The sequence below is a fragment of the Ixodes scapularis genome, unplaced genomic scaffold, assembly GCF_016920785.2.
Source record: "Ixodes scapularis isolate PalLabHiFi unplaced genomic scaffold, ASM1692078v2 PGA_scaffold3__209_contigs__length_174095766, whole genome shotgun sequence".
NCBI classification, from domain to species: Eukaryota; Metazoa; Arthropoda; class Arachnida; order Ixodida; family Ixodidae; genus Ixodes; species Ixodes scapularis.
The window spans coordinates 107,322,002-107,329,744 of NW_024609868.1; the positions used below are offsets into that span (position 1 = coordinate 107,322,002).

Genomic DNA, 7,743 nt, shown 5'->3' on the forward strand with positions numbered 1-7,743 from the left:
CTATTCACTTGGTATCAGCTCTAAGTAAGCCAGTACATAAATCGACATTTCAAATTCGCAGCTCAAGTACGCCACTTCTGTCTCTTGTGGAGCCCTGCTTTCTTGTCTGGGCGACAAGCCGCTTTGAAATGTCGTATTTAACACATGACTTCTTAAATGAAGAATTTATCTTGTCGCCTGAACAATTTTTAAACGAACGGTTATAACTGGGAGGGCAAAGTGCACAATTTAAAAAAAATAACATCTTCTATGACCTCAAAAATATTAACGAGCGTCGTGTCGGCGCCTGTCTTCCACCATAAGATTTACACGGGCATCAGCTTGGCGTTCCGACACAAGGACTGATGAAAAACGAAATATTTAAACAAAACAACTGCAACAACTCAGGAAGTAAGGAGAAAAACTCAGACTCCTACTGAACGCAGCTTCTGGACCTATTGCCATCACTGCAAAGGTGATCATATCACTAGGAAATTCACACACAGCTGAGTTACTAAATATGAGAAACCTTTGGCTTTCACTGGAAGAGATAAGATAATCGTAGTAACTTTGATTGTAGTTAAATTTGTTAAAATTATATTGTACACTGTCATATCCATGTATTTAGAGGAACGCAAACGACTCAGTCAGGGCTAACCTGGCTTCCGTGCTAACTACTCCATCTGGTTTGCCCTTGTGCAAATTGAGACGAAAATTTGATTCGCTCAGAAATCCCAGCGAGTGTCGGCTTTTGGTGACTTTTGATATTACTAAACTTTTGACAACGTATAATATGCGATCCTTTTAGTAGTCCTTACTTCCATTAAAATCGACCCATATTCAAGCATGAGCCTAAAGGCCCATTCACACTATTCCCACCTCTTAAAACTGGGTTCCTTAATGGATAACTGCAAAGGAAAAAAAAAATTTTAACAGTTTAGTTGGGACAAGCATGTTACAAAACAAAAATATCCCGCGAAAAAAAATTTAACATTATTTGCGTCACAGGACGTAATTTTGTCGGAGTCAGAACCTCTCTACATTTAAAACTCCCGCTCTTTCGCCTCCCGTGGTGAAGAAGATCGCCCCCTCCCCTCGCTCTTGGATTTGCTCTTGGATTGGCTTGGCTGCGGAGTTGACCGTACGCAGCGTCTCGATTTTCGGTGCGTCTTGTGTGCGTACCACTGTCCACCGCCTTTAGTAGCTTCTGCGTCCTCGCGCAAAATGGACCCTGAATTGAAGCGTGAGCTTCTTGGCCGCTGCGAGCAGCTTGGTCTTCGGCCATTCGAAGACACGCCGCGGAGGACGGCTGCCGACAGCGAAGACGGCGCAACAACCCGAACCTCCCGAGCCTTCGGCGCGCTTCGACGACACCCGCTGGTAATTTAACCTCCAGCTGTTCTTCGTTAGGTGGGACAAAGGACTGCGTCGCTGCTACCTTTTCGCGCGAGACGTCGCATGCTTTGGCGAATTGGCCACTGAAAGGCTCGGGCGGTACCCAACTGCATCGATTTGTCAAGACTGAAAGAAAAAAAGTTTGTCTACTGCTGCTATTGACTCTTGCGATAAGCTTTTGTTCTAGATTCAGAACAATTCTGATCTTCAGAGCCGTCTCTTCCTTGAGTTTTGTTTTGTATTCTCATGTGTCATCTATGTCATTCTTCTTGTGTTTCAACAGGAAGTACAGGTATGCGGCGTACCGGCAGTTTGTCTGGTGGATCTGGCGCCGCATTAGCAGAGATAACCGGACGGTCTTGCCGGCTTGTGTTGTACAGGCCATTCGAAACACGTATCCATCTGATGAATACCAGGGCTTTGAACCTCTGTGAGCCGTGGGATTTACGAGCACATAACTTCATTCCCAAAGTTACGTGAACAGTGAATGGGTGCTTAAGGGTGCTCCTCTGTCCGATGAGCCCCGTGTCGTTTAGCTCCATCGCCCTCATTCGGTAGACGATCTGGAGCACAACTGGTTTTAGGATACCACGAAAACAGTCGGCGTGATCCGTGATACAGCGGCTACCAGCATGTGAGGCGACCATCGGAACGCGGGCCGTCGAACGAACTTCACCCCTTTTTTAGAGCGCAGCTCTTAGGCGCCTGTTTCCGGCTTGAGCGGCGTCGCCGTCGGCGTAACCGCGAGGTCACGTGACCCCTCAAGGTCACCCCAAGGTCACGTGACCCCCAAGGTCACGTGACTTTCCAAGGTCACGTGAATCTCCAAGTCACGTGACCCCCCGGAGGTCACGTGACCCCTCCCCGAGGTCACGTGACACCCCCCGAGGTCATGTGACCCCCCGGAGCATATTCAAGAAAGAGAGGAGGAGGAGGAGAAGGAGGAGGCGGGGTCTACCCTCCCCTCAGTACCCTTCCCTCCTCCTCCTCAAAAGTTGCGCTCCGATTCGGGGTTAGACGGAGTTGTAAACGGCTTTCACTTTTTCTTCCGAAATTAATAAAACCAGAGCCAGGAAGTGCGCTTGACGATCTCTGTTACCTATTCAAGTTTTTTTCCCCCCAATTCGACCGGCCGCTGCTCGACAGTAGAAACGATCGCATATAATTGTAAGGGGCCGCCGAGGCACTCGGAATGTGTAAAGGATCACGCTGGAACGGTGAGGAAATGCTGACGTGGAAGAAATGTACGAATGACAGTTCCGATACTGTCATTCGTACACGCGACAACCCCCCCCCCCCCCCCCCCAAGGTGTCGCGTGACCTTGGGGGTCACGTGACCCCCCAGAAAAATTTTTCCGCTAGCTTTAGCGGGGAATTTTTTCCGCTAGATTTAGCGGGAAACATTTTCCGCTAAGTTTAAAGGGAAAATTTTTCCGCTAGACTTAGCGGGGAATTTTTTCCGCTAAATCTAGCGGGAAATTTTTCCGCTAGATTTAGCGCGGAATTTTTTCCGCTAGATTTTGCGGAAAATTTTTCCCCCTAAATCTAGCGGAAAAATTTTCCCGCTAAATGTAGCAGGGAAGTTTTTCCGCTAGATTTAGCGGGGAAATTTTTCCGCCAGATTTAGCGGGGGAAATTTTTCCGCTAGATATAGCGGGGAATTTTTCTTGCTAGGTTTAGAGGGAAAATTTTTTCCGCTAGATTTACCGGAGAAATTTTTCCGCTAAATCTAGCGGAGAAATTTTTCCGCTAGATTTAGCGGGGAAATTTACCTATAATGCACCGCGCGGTTACGCCGACGCCGACGCCGCTCAAGCTGGAAACGGGCCCCTAAGAGCTGCGCTCTAAAAGTATTTCCCAAGCTTTAGCTCTTAAGAATGATCACTACGTAGCTAGTGTATTGATGCTATGTATTAACTTTTGAGTTTCGTACTCATTCATACCATGTTGTAAATTTTTTCTGTGTTTCCCAGTAACATGAAACATCTTGCGAATTGTGGTCTTCGGTTTTTTTTTTTTTTATTTCCCAGTAACTTGACACATCCCTTATTGTATTCAAGAGGTTGACTTTGTGTCCAGTGTTGCATGCAAATAAAGAAGTTCTGGGAAAAACGTCAGTGGAGTAAACTTTTATAGATATTTACACATGCAGTGAGGGAGAAGAATGATTAGTAAACATGCACGTTATAGAAAGCCTCAGAATATGGTGGCGTGTGGTTTGTATTACACAAATAACAACATTAATATTGTTTTTTTATTAAATATTGTTTTCAAAATCGGCTACAGGCCACCATGCCAGGAATGGTCGTTCGATTAGAAGGGTTGTTTAGCTCGCTTCCATTCCTTCTGGCGTAAATGCCCAGGACTTGGAGGCGAACCCTATCAGTACGCTGTTGAAAGCTTCCACGGAGGAAGTCGGGGTCCCGGGGGACAGATGACTGATGTCTTTGAGGAGCCGCGGGCTTGAAACAATGTTTCGGAGCTTGTTGTAAGCTGGGGCTCTGAAATAAGCACACAGCTATGATGAATACCATTCAGAAGTATTTTTATTTCTCCTACATTAGAATGGCAGCAGAGGTGTACTGGACAAGGAACGGTGCAATGAACTTACCCTCAGTCAACCATGCACGGTCAGAAAGTGGCTGGTGCAGGCGCTCGCTGAACGGTCCGTCGTGGCCATCGTGCTTGTCCACCACGTGGTTCATCAAACGGAGCCCCATACTTACTAGGAGTGGGCCGTTGCCATCACCCAGCGCTGCAGCAGAACAGGTGGTTGGTGATTGGCTGCACCCACACCTGCAGTTCCTTGGACTCACTCTTCCGGCTCGCTCCTTGGAGCTTCTTCTTTAAGCCTTGAGAAGTGTACAATTGTTAGGTATACATCAGAAGTGTCCACTGCCGTATAGAAATTTGTCGAGTAGTCGGGAATGGCCGTGACTATTTCAATGTCTGTAAACAAACTATGTCTACGACATTATTTCCGGAAGATATACAAATGGCTTTCATAATTAAAACAAGAACACCGACTTGACATAACAGAAAAAACAACTTCATTAGACGTTTTGCCTCCCATGCGGGAGGCATCATCAGTAGTTACACAGCAAATGCAGGGTTCAACCTAAACTCAACGCTATTTATCACGAATGTCCGTGTAAGCTTCGTGGAGAGGGCCGCGGTTTTTGTTGCACACGGATGTGTCCCTGCGAAGAAACCACGATTCTAGAAGCTTTCGGGGCCCCCATCTCTCCTCTCTCGCCAAGGTCGTCGCGGCCGGAAAGTCGAAAGAATGCCCCATTGTCCACGCATGGTCCACCAGTTCAGTCTTCAGTCGCGTCGCGTGGGATGCGTACGTGACGTCACGCTTGTGTTCTTTGAGTCTGGTATCTCTCCTCCGTCCGGTTTCACCAATGTAGGACGCTGGGCAGTCACTGCAGGGGATCTTGTAGATAACGCCTCTTTGGACGTTTGGACGTTTGGACGACCCCTGCAGTGACTGCCCAGCGTCCTACATTGGTGAAACCGGACGGAGGAGAGATACCAGACTCAAAGAACACAAGCGTGACGTCACGTACGCATCCCACGCGACGCGACTGAAGACTGAACTGGTGGACCATGCGTGGACAATGGGGCATTCTTTCGACTTTCCGGCCGCGACGACCTTGGCGAGAGAGGAGAGATGGGGGCCCCGAAAGCTTCTAGAATCGTGGTTTCTTCGCAGGGACACATCCGTGTGCAACAAAAACCGCGGCCCTCTCCACGAAGCTTACACGGACATTCCTGATAAATAGCGTTGAGTTTAGGTTGAACCCTGCATTTGCTGTGTAACTACTGATGATGCCTCCCGCATGGGAGGCAAAACGTCTAATGAAGTTGTTTTTTCTGTTATGTCAAGTCGGTGTTCTTGTTTTAATTATGACGTCTCCCGGCTTTTGGAGTATTTTTGCAAATAGCTTTCAATTAGTAATTTGAGAGCTTCAGGTATCATGTCGGCTTTTACGCTTTTGCAAGTCGCGGTGCTTCACAAGTTCTACCTGAAAAAAATCATCCTATGTTCGACGTGTGGGGTGTGTGCTCAAGATTCCAATGTGAATGGTTTGTGCTCCAGAGTTTGACGGGTGACGGGTGGTGGATTTTGAACTGTTGCTCTCTCGTAAAGTTAAGAAACAAAGTTTAATTTGAGCATTGTCTTATTCTGTATGTGAGCAAGGTATTTCTTGACCGGTGTCCTGTGCACCAGACTGGGTATGGGGTCAGGCGTACAATGTTTGGTTTCGTTCTCATTCCCACGGTGATAGCAGCACCAAGGAGCAACTATTCACGTTAGTGACTTACAATTGCTGTGAAATAATTTATGAAAAGCAACGTTTGATTATCTCTATACTAATCCCCAGTCTTGATTCAAACCATATTTTAAAGGTTCCGTTTCGCTGTCTGTAAGCAAAGTGTTCCAAAATGCCATTGGCGTACAGGTCGTATAAATGACCTTTTGAGTCGGAAAACGCATTAATTTTGTTGTATCAAAGCTCTTAAAATGGTTATCTCCTTTTACTCCATTACATCCAGTGAGAACATCAATATTTCTACGAAGGATGTCAAAATAATAAATAAAATATTTTGACGGGTGAAGCCTTTTGGAATCACCGTCATACACATAAAAGTAATTTATAATGTTATTTTGACCACGGATTGTCGGATTAGTCACTGCCTGTCAGTAAATAAAATGAAAAAAAATAAATAATGGGAAACCAACATTTGTCAATATGCCACGTGTCGAAGTAGTGCTTTGTGCCCCTTTCTTCGGTCCTCACGTGGTGCTCGGCGCCTGGGTGACGGTCTGCATATAAGGGGTTGTATTGTAAAGGACACGAAATAACACGTAGCTGGTTAACCTTACAGAGAGCCAGAAAAGAACAGTTAGGTGGGTAGCCTATGTTGAACGTTTCAGATACCCGAGATGAAAGAGCCAATAGTGAAGTCTTCCTTCTTGAGCTTGGTGAGGCCAGAGACGAAGGCCACCTTTTCCATGGCGTTGCTGGAGGGCACCTCTTCTGACTGATCACAATGTGTATGCATTCATTAGTTCAACAGTCACCGTACTGCAGTCTGATCGCAAGGTTCTTAGAAATATCACGCTTAAGGGGACAATAAAAATGATTTTTAATTATTCTAAACAAAGGGGTGTGTGCCGCAGAGTAGGCCTTTTGTTTTGGTTAGTAAATCTTACCTCACCGACTTGCACCTGGTCAATGTGAATGACCCTTTTAGTGAAAAACCCGAGACTGTGGTAAAGACAGACGACGACAAGGAAGAGAAGGAGAACGTCTCAAACACAGATAAAGTTTTATTGAGGAAAGAACCCTTTATAATAGGGTTGAAAAAAAAAGGAAGGAAAGGGTACCCTTCCTCAAGTCACCTCTCTCCACAAAAGACACGACACCACCTCCCTCCACAAAAGACACGACACCGGATTTCTAACAATGGGGTAAAACCAACAAAAGAACTGACAGCACCAAAGACGACACATCATTAAAGAAAACACGCTGAGAAAATCACAGATTGCAGTGGACCTTTCACTGAGAAAGCCAGCTATAAGACTACACATACACAAAAAAGAAAATAATGTTGACAATACCATTAGAGATTTTGAAATCGCTTCCATTCCGCATCTAAAGACAAAGGAGGCTTGTTCACTGCATTCCCATGCTACGTTATTGCGATTAACTCTTTCAGCAGGCGCTTGTGGTCGTTTTTTTTTTTCTGTTACAATTGTGGCTGTCGAGTTCCATAAAGGCACGCAATTCCTACACTCCTGAATATGCTTCGAAACCTCGGAATATGGATGCTTGTTTTTGACACATCGTTTTTTTGTCCGCCTAGTCTATCTTTTAGACAACGCTTCTTTTGACCTATAAAGCACAAACCACAATCAAAAGGGATGTTGCAGACTATACCTGAAATACATCTAACACACCTTCCCTGTGTTTTTTTAAAGAACCCTTCAGGGCGGAAGCGATATCAAGGATTTGTATTATTCATTCCAACCAGCCATTTTGCTTCGATTTGATATCAGATATTGAACCGTTTCATCCCAAAGTTTGCACGATTTGTTCCCTGGATATCAAGGATTTGTATTATTCATTCCAACCAGCCATTTTGCTTGGATTTGATACCAGATATAAAAAAAGTTTCATGGTTAAGGTTGCACGATTTTTTCTCTATATATCAAGGATTTGTGTTATTCATTCCAACGAGCCATTTTGCTTGGATTTGATATCAGATGTTGAACCGTTTCATCCCATAGCTTGCACGATTTGTTCCCTGGATATCAAGGATTTGTATTATTCATTCCAACCAGCCATTTTGCTTGGA

General features: G+C 45.4%; 1 pseudogene; it reads right to left on the reverse strand.

Moving 5' to 3' along the window:
• Nucleotides 1-3,686: 3,686 nt before the first annotated feature.
• LOC8035448 lies at nucleotides 3,687-6,423 on the reverse strand (annotated as a pseudogene).
• Nucleotides 6,424-7,743: the final 1,320 nt, after the last annotated feature.